The following is a 16,659-nucleotide window of genomic DNA, read 5'->3' on the forward strand; positions in this document are numbered from 1 at the left end:
CCCTAGGAGACTGCTGCCTTTTATTACATTAAGGAAGAAAGAGGTCATCCCAGTATTTAGGGTTAAATATTACATAAAAAAACAATTACTTGAGGAGCTGCAACAATGTATTTTTGTTTTGTGTTTTCTAAATCTCTAATTTTTGTCCTCGGTATTGACTTGTTTTTCTCAGATATGTCGCTAAATGACTACAGCAGTGCTAGTAATCATATCCAGAAATTTAATGTTTCGATGATGAAGAGAGTGCAAATCTTCCTGTGCCTGTGTTTTAAAAGCAATAAACTATTTTGTTGCCTAAAGGGCTTGGTGGGGTGGAGAGGGGAGTTGGAATCAAACTTTACATCTTGTCATACTAGATATAAGGTAATTTTTAAATAACTTTACTTGGATATCATGCACATACTGTACCCCTCAAACATTGAAGTTATATAACTTTTTTAGTATATTCATTGAGTTGTGAAACTATCACCACAATTGATTTTAGAACATTTCTCTCTCTCCAAAAAGAAATCTTGCTTTTCCAGAAGTCACTCCCCAGTTCCTACCAAACCACCCTAGGAAATCACTAATCTACTCTCTCTCTGAATGATTTGCCTACTCTGGACATTTTAAATGAATGGGATCATAGAACATGTGGTCTTTTATGACTAGCTTTTTTTTACATATATGTATATGTGTTTATATATATATGTTTATAATTTTTATATAATTCCTGATGAATTGACCCATTAGAAATACATCAACACTGTTTTATAATTATTGCTTTAGATGGTTTTCTCTTAAATCAGGTAGTAGAAGTGTTACAAAAGTACTTCTATACTGATTTATTTTTACCTACGTAGTTATCTTAATAATGTGGTTTCCAGTTACTGCTCAGTATCCTTTCATTTCAGCCTGAAGGACTCCCTTTAGTATTTCCTGTGGTGAAGGTCTGCTAGAAACAATATATATCAGATTTGTTGTTGTTGTTGTTGTTGTTGTTGTTTTAAATAGGTTTGCTAGATACAGAATTCTTGCTTTAATTCTTTTTCTTTGAAACCTTTGGATGACAATATTATATATTCCAGGCTCCATTATATCTGATGGGAAGTCAGCTGATAATATTGTTGAGTATGCCTGTATGAGTTATGTCCTGGAACAACATTGTTCCAAAGTCTGATACAATTAAATTTGAGCTTTTGGGGGTTTTGCCTCATTCTCTCTTGCTCCCTTGGCTGAGTGGTGGTGACTGCACAGACACCAGTGTGGGCTGCACCATCATGTCTGCTTGCTGGACAAAATGGCCACCACCACCGCTGAACCCGCTTCAACAATGACTACCAACACTTTAAGGAGCTCAGCAGTGTTGTTTTCTCTGTGGTCTGCAGGTGTGTGAAGGATTCTCCATACAAGAATATGCTGCAAAAATCATCAATACCAAGAAGTTATCTGCCCAGGATCACCAGAAACTAGAATGTGACGTCTGAATATTCTGACTTTTGAAACATCATGCACCTTCATGACAGTGTTTCTGAAGAAAGGTTTCACAACCTCATGTTTGACCTTCTTATTGGCAAGGAGCTCTTTGAAGAGATTGTGGCTAGAAAGTACTACAGTGAAGTTGGTGCTAGCAACTATATACATCAAATTCTGGAAAGTATTAGCCACATCCACCAGCATGACATTGTCCACTAAGATCTGAAGTCTGAGAACCTTCTGCTGGCAAGTGGATGCAAGAGTGTCAACATGAATCTGGCTGATTTTGGTCTAGCCATGGAAGTATGAGAACAGCAGGCTTGGTTTAATTTTGATGGCACACCAGGTTATTTTTCCCTGAGGCCTTGAGGAAAGATCCTTATGGAAGACCTGTGGCTATTTGGGCCTGTGTGTTCATCTTATATATCCTTCTGTTGGGATATCTTCCTTTCTTGGATGAAGATCAGCATAAGCTATATCAGCAGATCAAGGCTGGAGCCTATGGTTTCCCATCATGAGTGGGATACAGTGACTCCTAAAGCAAGAACATAGTTAACCAGAGGCCATAAACCCCACAAAATGCATCGCACCTCACCAGGCTCTCAAGTAGCCACTAGTCTGCAAAAATTCCCCAGTGACCTCCATGATGAATCATCAAAACAATATGAAGTGTTTGTTCAAGTTCAGTGTCTTGAGAAAACTGAAGGATGTCATGCTCAAGATGATGCTCTTCTCTAGGAGTTTTTCAGCTGCCAAAAGCATATTGAATAAGCCATCAGACAGTGGTGTCAAGGATCAGAAACCACCGTGGTGTATACAGTTTACAGATGGTATGGAGAGCTCCATAGAGAGATGCACCACCACCATGAAAGATGAGGACATCAAAGTGCACAAACAAGAGATCATTAAGATCACTGAACAATGGACTGAGGTTGTTAACAATGGGGTCCTTGAGGCCTACAGGAAGATTTGTGATTTAAGCCTTACTTTTTTTTTAGCCCCAGGCCTAGAATAACCTCACAGAGGGGATGGATTTCCCTCAACCAATCCTCTTACTTCGAGAATCTCCTACCTCAAAGCAACAAGCCCATTCACACCACCATCCTGGACCCACACATCTACATGATTCATGTATGCAGCTTGCATCTCCTACATCCACCTCACCTGGTATATTGATGGGCAGGGTCAACCTCTCACCAGCCAGTTGATGACCATGGTCTGGCAACGTTGGGATGGCAAATGGCTCAGTGTCCTCTATCACTGCTATAGTGAGCTCAGCCACAGAGGCATTAGGAGATGCCAGCCAGCCAGACGTCACTGAGCTTATGCAGCCAGTGGTTCTGGAGGACCTGAGGGACAGAGACAGTTCTGTTCATTTGAGGTCTAAAACAAATTACAGAGCAGCGGCAGTCAAGGCATGCCCTTACATACAGCACTGCCACCTGCCCTTTATGTCTGTGTCTGCTCTACTGAGATGTTTATCACAACTAAGTAAAAAAAAAAAAAGAAAGAAAGAAAGAAAGAAAAAAGATTGTTTAAAAAAATGAAATTCATATTTTTACTTTTCTGAGGAATCTCCACACTAATTTCCACAATGGCTGCACCAGTTTACCTTCCCACCAATAGTGCATGAGGGTTCCCTTTTGTCCACATCCTCACCAGCATTTGTTATTTCATGTCTTTCGATAATAGTCATTCTGAAAGATGTGAAGTGATATCTTACTAATGGTTTTGATGTGCGTTTCCCTGATAATGAGTGATGTTGAGCAGATTTTCCCTGATAATAAGTGCCTGTTGGCTGTCTGTATGTGTCCTTTGGAAAAATGTCTAGTCAGATCCTCTGTCCCATTTTTAAATCAGATTGTCTGGGGTATTTTTGTTGTTGTTGTTATTGAGTTGTATGAGTTCTTTATGTATTTTAGATAACAACCCCTTATCACATATGACTTACAAATATTTTCACCCATTCAGTACAACATAGGGAATATAGTCAGGAATATTGTATTAATTTTGTATAGTGACAGATCATAACTTGTCATGGTAACTATTTTGTGATGTATACAAATGTCAAATCACTATCTTGTGCACTTGAAACAAAATTGTATGTCAGTCATGCCTCAATTTTAAAAAGAGAGAGAGAGAGAGAGAAAATCCAGACCAAAAAAAAAAAAAAAAAATTAGTTTTTAAGGCCATTTGGGGGGGCTTGATCTGGCTCCAAGCAAACTCTTGGAGTTAAAATTCTGACTGGTTGAAGTTGGGATTGTTGCTCTCATGGAGCTACCAGCCTCCTCCTAATTGCTTACTACCGAAATTTCCATTGTTTTCAACAGTGCCCTTATGCTTAAACTTCCTCATGCTCTGTTACAAATACAGCCTGTTTCCTTGGGGAGAGTTCTTTGTTCTTACTGCCTTCCTCTCCTCCTGTGTAAATCTTGTGCACCAATCCTGTGGAGTTGAGATAAGGGTAGAGACAATGGCCGAATTCTCTTAGAATAAAACCTTTGCTTTACAAACAGGGCTCTGGGCAAGGGCAGTAGCCTGTGATCTCAGCATGCCCCTACTGGCAAAAAACCTCTATCCTATGAGTAATGGTTAAACAAGGATGTTAGGACCGCTGTACCTGGAATAGACCCCCTTTCTTATGAGTTGACGATAGATGGAAGAAGGGAACTTCAGATCTCTTATTGTCTATTATCTGGAATACAGCTCCTAAGACATAGAGCTGGAGAGAAAAAGAATTGCTGATGTCTTGCATGTCCTGGAGAGACTGAGGCCTAGGCTGTGACCAGAAGGAGAGAGAGAGAGCCCTGCAGTCTAGGCCACGCCCACCTGAGTAGGATTCCATCATACTGAGCCGACTGGGTTTGAAGAGCATAGTGGCTCAATTTCCCATTCTCTTGAGAAAAGCCAAAAGGTAAATCTCAGTAAGTTCCAAGGACTGCTTTTTCTCACTTTTACCTATTTATGAGATTTGACATTAATCCTGGCTTATCCTCACCTGCCACGAGAAGAAGTAAAAATATTAAATTAATCACTTCATCAACTCCATGAGCCAAATAACACTTTACATACATTGCAAATTGTTATAAACCAAAACAAGCTTTTAAAGAATATTTATTTTATTAATGAGTTATTTTAAACTGTTTGAATTAGACATAGACCTGACAACTAAACTGAACTATTATTTTTATCTTTAAAAGCACTGTAAGCACTATAAAGAGAACCTCTCTCAGGGCTGGCAAAACTGGGGTAGAGATCAAGAAGAAGGTGGAATATAAGCCAGAATTTAGGGGACCCCAATAAGAGAAGAGAATCTTGAGTGAGTGAATTAATGAACATTTGTGTAAGTGAAAATCTTAAAATTAATAAAACATGCCAGATATTCTCAGTGACTAGAGGTGTTTTTTTTCTCCAAGATTTTATTTAAATTCAAGTTAGTTAACATATAGTATAGTGTTAGTTTCAGGAGTAGAATCTAGTGATTCATCACTTACATATAACACCCAGTGCTCATCAGAAGTACCCTCCTTAACACCCATCACCCATTTACCCCAACCCCTGCCCACCTCCCCTCCAGGAATCCTCAGTTTGTTCTCTATAGTTGAGTTCCTTATGGTTTGCCTCCTTGTCTGTTTTTATCTTATCTTATTTTTCTTTTCCTTCCCCTATGTTCATCTGTTTTGTTTCTTAAATTCCACATAGGAGTGAAACCATATGGTATTTGTCTTCTCTGACTGACTTATTTCACTTAGCATAATACACTCTAGCTCCACCCACATCATTGAAAATGGCCAGATTTCATTCTTTTTGATGGCTGAGTGATATTCCATTGTATACATATGACATATCTTCTTCATCTATTCATGAGCCAATGGACTTTTAGGCTCTTTCCATACCTTGGCTGTTGCTGATAACTGACTTGAGGTTTTTTGGAAGCAACACTGAAAGATTGTTTTTGAAAGACAAGTTGAATTCAGAATGTGGAAAGTTTGGTCTCTCCTTTAGTAAGTAAAAAACTCAACATGTGTTGCTATTACTGTTGCTTTGTTCTTCTCAGGAGTAGAGGAACCTGATACATTAAGGAAATGTAAGTGAATATTATGAATTATCGATAAAAAAGACTTGGACAGAACCACAAGTTAGGGACTAGTTTCCATTATCTAAGGGTGACTTGATAAGGAGCTAAGCATGGGAAGTAGTTGTGGGAATGGAAAGAAAGGAGTCAGATGCGAAAAAAGTCATGAAGTCGGGACCAGTAGGCCTTCAGAAGGGAGCAAGAAGCATCAACTACAAACAATGCTTTGCAAAATAAGATAGGAAAAAAATAGAAAGTGTTTAATCATGGGGATTTTAGATCTATGCATATTATGCACAATAGGTAATACTCTGCACTACAAAAGATCTAAAATCTAAAGTAATAAGCAGAGAATGTGGTATATTATATCCAGATATAATAAAACTTCATAGCCTCAAGTGTGTGCTGTGAAATTTCCTTTATAAAACATTAATTATATGAATGTGTCACATTAAGCAGTTCTTGGAAAGAATTCTTATGTTCCACTCAGAAAGCTGGATTGATTTTTCTACTCATGAACAGTGCAAATTTAGTTAAAATATTGCTTCTTGAGGATTTTACTTTCATGTGTAAGGGATTATTTAATATTGGCTATCAATTCAGGTAACAATTATTTCCAATGGGCAATCTGTTCTTAAGATATATGGAACCGATTAGAAAATCCCTGTAGGTTGAATATTTAATTATAAACAGTCTAATTAACTTAATTTCTCCTAATACTATAGTCTTAAATTTTGCAGAAGTCAGAAAGATGCACTATCCCATTCAAGACACATGATTTATCAAAATGGCTCAGTGTGGAAAAAAAAATATTAGAATTCTCCACATTCTGGAAGTTTATACATTTGGCAAAATATAATAGTTCTTGTGATTTATGACTTGAAATTTATTAATTTTCATTACTAGAACTAATTATGGCCATATCTACTTACTATTTCCCTCATTAAAAAGCTCCAGTGCACGTCATCAGTTAATTAATGACTCATTGCTCTCACTATCTTCTCTGCTGTGTTATATTAACTTCATGAGTAGTGAAGGGTTTAAGTATTTAGACAATTTTGATTACTACTATTTGTAAGGGAAAAGCAACCAAAATTGTAAAAAAGTGATCTGCATCACATGCAGGTTTTCTCAAGCCTGAAGCTTACATTTTGGAAGTATTTTTTAAGGGAATAAAGTTTTCAATTTATTTAAAAGCATATAAATAAAAATCAGGAACTTGAAAGGGCCCACGTGAGTGAGAGGTCACAAAATGTATGCAACATGATAAATCTGCTTCTAAGGGATACAATTGTCACTATGATATTTAAAAGGTAAGATGAATCAATTTCAGTGAAAGGTTTTCTAATGTGGCATACTAAGAAAAGTAGATGAACTAAAGACATCTTGTTTATTGTCTTAATAAAGCCTGTGGCTAGAAAGTGGTATATCTCTGCTCTTTAATTTTGTATTACCAAGTTAGCTTTCAGAATGTTTACCAAAAATTAAAGCTTCTCTTCCTTAATATCTTGAGCATAATGTTGTAGCTAATAATACACCAATGGCATATCAATATATATTCTGGAAGGAAGAGAACAACCTTGACAAAACAAAAGCAGATATCAGCATTACTGGAGAACTATTTGCAACACTTGAATTTGGCAAAAAGCAAATATTAAAAACATATAAAGAATTCCTACAGGGGCGCCTGGGTGGCTCAGCTGGTTAAGCAACTGCCTTCGGCTCAGGTCATGATCCTGGAGTTCCGGGATCGAGTCCCACATCGGGCTCCCTGCTCAGCGGGGAGTCTGCTTCTCCCTCTGATCCTCCCCCTCTCATGCTCTCTGTCTCCCATTCTCTCTCTCAGATAAATAAATAAAATCTTTAAAAAAAAAAAAAAAAAAAGAAAAAAAAAGAATTCCTACAAAGCAACAAGAAAAAAGACACATACCAGTGGAAAAATGAAAAAAGTAACCAAAATATACCAGTAAATATTCAAATGATACCAACTTCATTAATCATCAGAGAAAGACAATCTGAACTATAATGTTATATGACTAGACCATCATCAGAATAAGGAAAATGCTCACTCACTCACTGCTGTGAGTGAGAATATGTACATCTTTTATACTATACTAAATCTCAATGAGCACCTACCCTATTACTCGTGATTCCATTCCTTGGTGTGTACTCAACAGAAATACAAATATCTGCTCTCCAAATTACATGTGCTAGAATGTCATAGTAGTGTTATTCATAGTACAGCAAAACTCTAAAATTCTAATGTCTATCATCATTAGAAAGATAAGTAAATTATGGAATACTTGTGTAAACAAATATTATACAGAGAAAAATAAATCAGGTAATACTTATACAACATGGATTATGCTCACAAATATAACATTAAGGGAAAGGAACCAGACAGAAAAGAATACATACTGAATGATGACATTTCTTTTTTTTTTTCTTCCAAATTTTTGTTTAAATTCTAGTTAGTTAACATACAGTGCAATATTGGTTTCAGGAGTACAATTCAGTGATTCATCACTTACATACAACACTCAGTGCTCATCATGACAAGTGCCCTTCTTAAAACCCATCACCATTTAGCCCATCCCCCACCCACCCACCCCCCCATCAACCCTCAGATTGTTCTCTATCATTAAGAGTCTTTTATGGTTTGCCTCCCCTTTCTCTTTCTCTTTTTTTCCCTTTCCACACATTCATCTGTTTTGTTTCCTAAATTCCACATGTGAATGAAATCATATGGTATTTGTCTTTTCTGACTGACTTATTTTGCTTAGCATAATACACTCTAGCTCCATCCACATCGTTGCAAATGGAAAATTTCATTCTTTTTATGGCTGAGTAATATTCCACTGTGTGTGTGTGTGTGTGTGTGTGTGTGTGTGTGTATATATATACCACATCTTTATCCATTCATTAGTCAATGTACACTGGACTCCAATGTACACTGGACTCCAATGTACACCGGACTCAATAGTTTGGCTATTGTTTTTAATGCTGCTATAAACATTATGGTGCATGTACCCCTTTAAATCCATATTTTTGTATCCTTTGGGTAAATACCTAGTAATGCAATTGCTGGGTCATAGGGTAGTTCTATTTTTAACTTTTTGAGGAATCTCCATACTGTTTTTCAGAGTGGCTGCATTTCAAAAGCCAGCAAAACTATTCTTTAGAAATTAAAATTGTGTTTCCCTTTATAGAAGAGGGAGGTAGCATGAGAAGTCTTCTGAAGTGCAGGAAAGTCCCTTACCTGATCTCTTAGTTATCACAAAGTTACCTTTTTGGTCATTTATTTTTGCTTTTATTCACTTTTTTTCAATGTATGCTAAGCTAAACAATAGAATTTTTTTAAAAAAATCCTTAGGAAGGAGAGGAAAGAAAGAAAAGATTCAGAAATTGTAACCTTTAGTTTTTTTGCTTTTTTTTTTTCCATTTGATCATGAAAGACTAAAAGGATGTTTGCACTATAACAACGGGACATTTAGAAAGATTATTATTTTATGGTCATGTTCAAATCAGTGTGTATAAAATATGAAGCTTACTACTGTATAAATGGATATTTCAAAGAACTTACTTGAACTCAGAAATTCCTTAGAATGGAAATAATTTATAAGTGTCAACTATTGTGTGTGGATTTGTTTTGTTTTGGCTCATCATCCACAAAAGTCGTCAGAGTGTTTGAAATGGAGCTGCAATATCGGCATTTAAACTACACACGTTTCACTTTCTTTGTATCTGTGAAAAAGAAGAGATTTTTGAAAGAGAAAATGAAGAAAGAGCTTTAAAACATGAGTTTCTCTGGAAGAAAAGTGGCCTAAGCAACAATTTAGTCTAAAGTTATTGTTTCTTTCTTATGATCCTAAGAAAAACATAAAAGCAGGCCATAGTATGTTAACAAATCCTAGAAAATGGCCTTATAATTTGGGTTTATCTTTTGTTTGAACTAGCTAATCTTATAAATGGTGTTCAAAATGTGGATGCTTGATGCATTAGAAGTAGTTTAAAAAAGCAGAAATATGCATGAGAGTCATCTTGAGTTTTTTTAAGGTTAAATTTTATTGACAAAAATATTTATCATCTTAAAAATGTGACAGTGAATCTTACAGTAAAATTATAATAAAATAATAGGATAATATATAGCTTTCTATTTAAAGATTGGCTAAATATTGTGGTCTCCATATGCCTAGGAATAAAAAAGATTATTAAAAAATTAAATACATTACATATTGTTTTCTGATTAGACAACCATACTGTCCTAATTCACAGTATGACAATAGTAAGACCATATTCCTAAGAAAATACTATAAGGAATAAAGAATAATAATTAACTGAAATATCTGTTTCACTAAAATTTCTTGCTGATTGAGAGCGCCTGGGTGGCTCAGTTGGTTAAGCGACTGCCTTCGGCTCAGGTCATGATCCTGGAGTCCCGGGATCGAGTCCCACATCAGGCTCCCTGCTCAGCAGGGAGTCTGCTTCTCCCTCTGACCCTCCTCCCTCTCATGCTCTCTGTCTCTCATTCTCTCTCTCGCAAATAAATAAAATCTTTAAATAAATAAATAAATAAATAAATAAATAAAATTTCTTGCTGATCGAAATTTAACTTGAAGAATTAGTGGATTACTAGAAAATATGATGATGATAAGGGAAAAATTAGTTTAGTAGATAATTAAAATAATATAGAAATAATACTTGACCAAGTGTAGAAAAAAATGCCTTGTGTATTTTTTAATGCTTTAGTATAATAAATGGACTTTTGTGAAAAACTAAAAGGTATAAAGAAAACAAAAATGTATATGAATAAGAAACAGTTAAATATTTCTTACCCACACACATACACACATAGAACATATTGGCCACTTCCATCAGTAGGGATTCAGAGCTTTGTGTTGTCATGAAGCTGCTGGTAGACCTGAAATGCCCATTTTCATGATCAACACCATTCAAACCCCAGGGAAAATCTTCACATCATTTGCCTTATAATCTTGATATGGAAGACAGACAGCATGGTCCAAATATCCAGTCTTCTGGGTTTTTGCTGCAGCTGATGATGGAGAACACTGCTTCCTAAAGTGGAGAGGATTTGATCATCAAAAGCACTAAGATTAAAGAAAAGAAAAAGGAAAAAAGAATTGAATTGTCATATGCTTTCATTGGAATCAACGAACAACTTGAATATATTGTCTCTGCGTGATGCCAAATGTCAAAGTTCTATGCCTATTTATCCTTCAGTCAATGGTTATTGGAATACTCACAACTTAGTGTGGTAACTAATTGCCCATAGCAGCAAGGAAATATTTCAATATTAACTATACATTATTACTCTCAAATTTGGATATAAATATCTATACATAATTAGTAAAGCATGATATGAATTATTCATATTAGAAACTAGATTTCCAAAAAATTTTAATATGATGTTCAAATATTATACAACAACTCAGGTATATTTAAATAAGTTTGATACATATTAGTTATAATTTGTATTTTACCTATCAATTTTAATGCATAATTAGAATACATTTGGAGAAAAATATTTTTGTAAACATGTTTGAAGTATATAGTTAAGGTTTTGACTTTTTAGCATTAACTTTAAATTATATTTTTTCATGAAAATATTTTTATATTTTGTATACTTAGAATTACATTACAATTTAAATTTCTATATCAATACTATCAACAGATTGTATAGAACTACAATTAGAACAACATAACTAATGGATTTTCTGACATATAGGAAAAATAAATTTTATGGAATAAATAACAAGTATTTACGTATTGTGTATACTCTTAATTTATTATTAGTACAAACATTGCTTGTATATAAATGGACCACCCAGAAGTATGCAATATTAGTTTTATTCATTTGATATTTTGCAGACTTCCTGTTTCCCAAAAACATAGCTTTAATCATATTTGTCCATTTTGCTGGAATATTTGTCCATTTTGCTGGAATATTTGTCATAATATTAGCTTTACTTATAACTTTAAATTTCTTAGACATATGATATGTTAGTCCCATTTGTATTCTTGCAGCAACCCAACAGATGTTAGAGGTGTAACTTATTAGTGGTTCTGCAAGAAGTTAATGGATGTCTGTTGATCTGTGATTCTACATGGAAATAAACAATCTTCACAGTTACAGGGGAGATGGATGGATAGAGAGATACAAATAAATGAAAGCAAAAGAAGTTTTAGTACTGAAGAATGGAAATGAAGAAAAGGACAGAAAAGGAATAGATGAAGCAAAATAAGAGGCTAAGTTACCACCTCTATGTAGATTCCGTCTGGAGTTTTCAAAGAATACAGCAGTGTGATTTTAAGTACTTATTGAACATTTACTACAAGATAAAGATAGGTGCTCAAAGCCACATTCTTTTCTAAAAGATAGGGTTAGAATTCAAACCATAGTTTCTATGGTTTCAAACCGTACTTTTGCCACTGTATTCCATTTTATGACTCAAGTGATTATTGTTAGAGAAAAAATAGTTTAGCTATAGTGTATTTCTCAGTTACCTATATTAAAAATTTTGTGTTTTCTAAAGGCATAAAGACAATGTTTTTTATATATGAACGAATGCCTTTATTTTTGGAATCCAAGTCAGTCAGATTAAAACATAATTCTATAGTACCCATCAGAGTTAGCTAACTACTATATTTAGTAACATAGTATAAGTAGTTGTAGAAATAATCTAGATGCAGGATTTATTTTTTTTATTTTAATAAAAGAGAGAAAAGAACAGAAATCACCCTTGATAGATATTAGGTAACCCAAATCTATATTCACACCTTTGCAAATACGTTGGCATTGTGACCATTTGCAAATATAAACTCATCAGTATTCACATAGAATGATTTTTATTGTAAATATCTACAAAGATTATATGAAAATTATTGATTTCTTTCACCTTTTGGGTCAATAAAAATAACAGTATGACAGTAATATTATAGATCTAGATATATTTCTTTTTTAGAGAGCACTAACATAAAGATACTGTTTTTATTTGCTCCTGATGAAATTCTAAATATCAGGGTGTATTTCCAGACTATTGTGAAGTAAAACACATTCATGCCCTTCACCTCTTACCTCTTAGAAAGATTATTTTATCAATCTCTTAGAGAAGACTTTCACCTCTTCTACTCAGTCACACTTTATTGTTCTTGATAACCTAAGTCCGCTTTTAGAAGACAGAAGTCAATGCTTTGTAAACTGTAAAATATAAATAAATAAACAGAATAACATAAAGCATTATGTCTCTACATGAACTTTAACTGGGTTCAAGAGACTTCAATAAAATTCATATTTGCAAATATATTTTTCAATTTTGGGTTTGCAATCTCCAAAGCGTCCTAGGTGAAATCTGAAACAGGCCCCTGTATTCAGAGGGCCAGAGAAAAACTGAAGAAAGAGGTAAGCTACTTCAGATTGGTAGGTGGCAGACTTGTTTATTTGTTCATTTGTTTGTTTTTGGTGGCAGGTTTAATAAGCAAAGGAACTTACATATGAGGCTTACCTTTGGCGGCTGCAGGATGAATAGATCTCAACAACCACCCACCAGAATGGGTCTCAGTCACATATTCAGTACAGATGGTCTCAACAACACCTTACTCTCTCAAGGTTACATCCTTGAAAATGACTCCCACTGTGGAAACAGTGGGCAGAGTGTGCATTCCAAGGACAAGGAAGGGTGTCCCAATCCAGATCGCCAGTCAACCAGTGGTTACATACACTCAATTACATCCTCCAACACAATCCAGTATGCAAACTTTTTATTTGGTATGCTTTTCCAAAGAAAAAATGCTCTTTAGAAAAAATAAATATCTATAGAAATCTCATTGATTTCTTGAGAATAAATATCCACATGATTAATATTTGTAGGACAATTCTGAAAATTTTTATCATTTATATTACTTTGAACTATACCTGATTAAAAATAATATTTCCAAGGGTGATACTTATGATATGTTTTTAAGAATAGTTTAACTTGTACATAAATAGATTTATAAATTTTTAGGATCAAATGAAAATCTAAATCTCTAAATTAAAATCTCATATTTTTTACAATGTAGACTAAGTATCATAATATGACCATGATATACCTATTGTTTCCTATTCCATTTAATTTACTGAATCAACTGTTCCAAATACTATTTCAGAGTGTGTTATCACTCAGAAAACACATTCACAGGGATTATTCACAAGATCTCTGTGGAATATTATGTTTCTCATAATAATGATGACAAAATTAAGATTAAAACAGGTTAAAAGACTTATAATAGTTAAAAAGTGACATTAGACTATAACAATATTTATAGTATGAGTATCTCTCACATGATGTTGTTTTGATAATAAATAAAGATTGAACATTATTATTATTACGCTTTTACATATATCTATACTAATCCTTAACACCACTTGATGCAAAGTCAGTATTACCTTTCCTATAGGGAAATTTAAAATTAGGAAATGTAATTAATTTGGCCAAGGTATTACAATTAAATTTTTATCCCATTAAATTCAAATACAGCTTTCACTTTATTATATTTCTCTCAAATAACTCATATCAAAACTGGCATGTTGTAGTTATCTAATAAATACCTGTTTCTTTGTCTTTTTGAGTTTTTCTCCATATAGCAGTCATTTATCTTTGTATAGAATATTGCTTACATCAATCTTTAAAGTGGTATTTACAGGTACAGAGAGTAGGTAAGATTTATGTAAGTACCAGGGAGGCCTCATGACTCCCAGAAATTTCCCCATATATTTCTACTAATGTACTTCATTTTTTTTTGTTAGTGAAGGTTTTCTTCTCTTAAAGGAGACTTTTAAGATATCACTCTGCAATTTTAAGTAATATTAGCTAATGTCCTACTTTTGAATTAATAATTTTCTGTTCCCTGAGAGCAGTATCTTAGAAGGTGACATTGGATGGATAACTACCTGTGTTAATACAATAGAAATTGTCGATTTTTTTTCCCTAGAGATTGTAGATCTTTGAAATGCAGAGCTATATAATTAGAACTCTGAAGTCCAGAGAAAGGATACTGTTCATTGAAAGATTAGGGCAGTTCTCACCATTAGGATAAAGTCACTCTGTTGTTATATAATTCAGAAACATATTTGAAATTAGAAAGATAATCTGTGCACTGTCCTCAACTATTGTCATATAAATGCTAAACAGTTATCATCTGGCCAGTTCATACTAAAGGCCGACGAACACAAGACTAAATCTCTAAAGCAATTTGAAAAATTAAATAATTTGTATATTTCAAAATACCTAAACATTCACTACCATGTACAAAAAATCCCCTTAAATTTCTTGAGTGTTTATTATCTAGATCAAGGCTTTTTGCTAAATATTTATTTGTAAAATAAATATTGGATCAATTGTATGTTGAACATCAAGTAATCCCACATTTTAAAATTTCTTGTCAGTAAAAACAGTGAAGAGCTTAATGAAACTATGTACCAGAGGAACAAAAATGTAAGGATTTACTTATTTATTTTAGAAAAAGAGAGAAAACATGAGCCAGAGGGGCAGGAGAGGGAGAGAGAATCTCAAGCAGACTCTGAAGTGAGCATGGGGCTGACATGGGGCTCACTCTCATGACCCTGAGATCATGACCTGAGCTGAAACCAAGATGCTTTACCAACTATGTCACCCATGTGCCCTTCCACCAGAGAAACTTTTGATGAACTGTCTAAAATTAGCAAAGTCAATTATTCAATGTTTCCACAGATTGGACAAATGGCTTATAATAAATTGAGAGCAGTCATTCCAGAAAGTCTAGGGAAATTTTTAAGAACACTGGAAGGCCAGGAACTTCAAGCTGGGGCTACAACTTTCTCCTGTGAAGAACTATTCCAGGGCCTGGACAACTGAGTATCAACTCTCAACTACCGCAGCATTCTGGGACAAAAGAGCTCTTCTGGGTGGATTTTGCATCTATTGAACATCAATAGATCCTTTCTCCCAGGCTCCATGGTGTGGAAGACTTACATAGAGGAGAATGAGATGTGGAAGCTGGATAGCAACACAAGGTTTACCTACTTTCCATGTATATATACTCACAGCTCCTTCTCCATAGGGGAGATCTGGGTGGGGAGGGAGGACACAGTGAAGGACAAATTCTCTATCCCTACCATTCTTAGCTCCTGCTCCATAGAGAAGAGGTCTGTCCTGTCCAGGGAGGGCCAGGGCAAGGCTCAAAAATTAGCAACCCCTGGCCCTGAGGGGTCTAAATGTATTTGGATCACATTGTGGAACAATTAATAATTCAGAGACTTGATAAAAGTAGTGAAGCAATCAGCTAGTTATAAGTGGAGACTAACAACTTGGTGTGATACCAATAAAGGCATATCAGTTAGAGGTTAATGAGAAGATCAGGGAAAGATAAAGTTGAAGAAGACTGTGTTAAAAAACAAACAAATAAATAACAACATACCCACAAACTTCCTGAAATATGAAAGTAGTCTCTAGGCCACACACACACACAATAAATGGTGAAAAACTTACCGACACAGGGGGCTTAAACACAACCTCTTATTTATCAGAAGCTTACTGCTAAACTGTGCTGACACAGGGGCAACCTCTAGGAAACTAGGCAGAAAGGTAAAAACCCAAAAAAATCTGAATAGGGACATGGAAGGCTGCATAATATGGGGTAAATAGACCTCACAAAATTAGTTGATACGGTAATCAAAACAACATAATATTGATGAAAAAATAGATCAAGTAGTCTTTGATGGTCCATAGAAGACAAAGACTTGAAAACAGCTATTATAAATATATGTTCAAAGAACTAAAGGAAATCATGTTTAAAGGATCAATGGATGATAAACTCAAAGTGCCAAGAGAAAAAAAATGTCAATGTTGAATCTTAAATCCAATAAAACGATCTTTCAAAAATTAAGCTGAAATAAAGACAATTTTAGGTAAAATTTATTGCTGGAAGAAACACTAAAGGAATTTCTTTAGGTTGAATGTAAGTGACAAAGTAATCAGAATACACACAAAGCAGAGAACAAACAGATAAGAGAATCCTAATGAAGGTGATTATAAGAGACAGTATAGTTATATACTTCTCTTTTATTCTCTTTGTTGATTTAATAGATACT

At 34.6% G+C, this 16,659-nt stretch overlaps 1 pseudogene; it reads left to right on the top strand.

Moving 5' to 3' along the window:
* The first annotated feature begins 1,279 nt into the window (after positions 1–1,279).
* Positions 1,280–16,659, top strand: part of LOC118526135 (calcium/calmodulin-dependent protein kinase type II subunit gamma-like) — a 50,804-nt pseudogene continuing 35,424 nt past the window's right edge.

The sequence above is a fragment of the Halichoerus grypus genome, chromosome 7 (genome assembly GCF_964656455.1).
Source record: "Halichoerus grypus chromosome 7, mHalGry1.hap1.1, whole genome shotgun sequence".
NCBI classification, from domain to species: Eukaryota; Metazoa; Chordata; class Mammalia; order Carnivora; family Phocidae; genus Halichoerus; species Halichoerus grypus.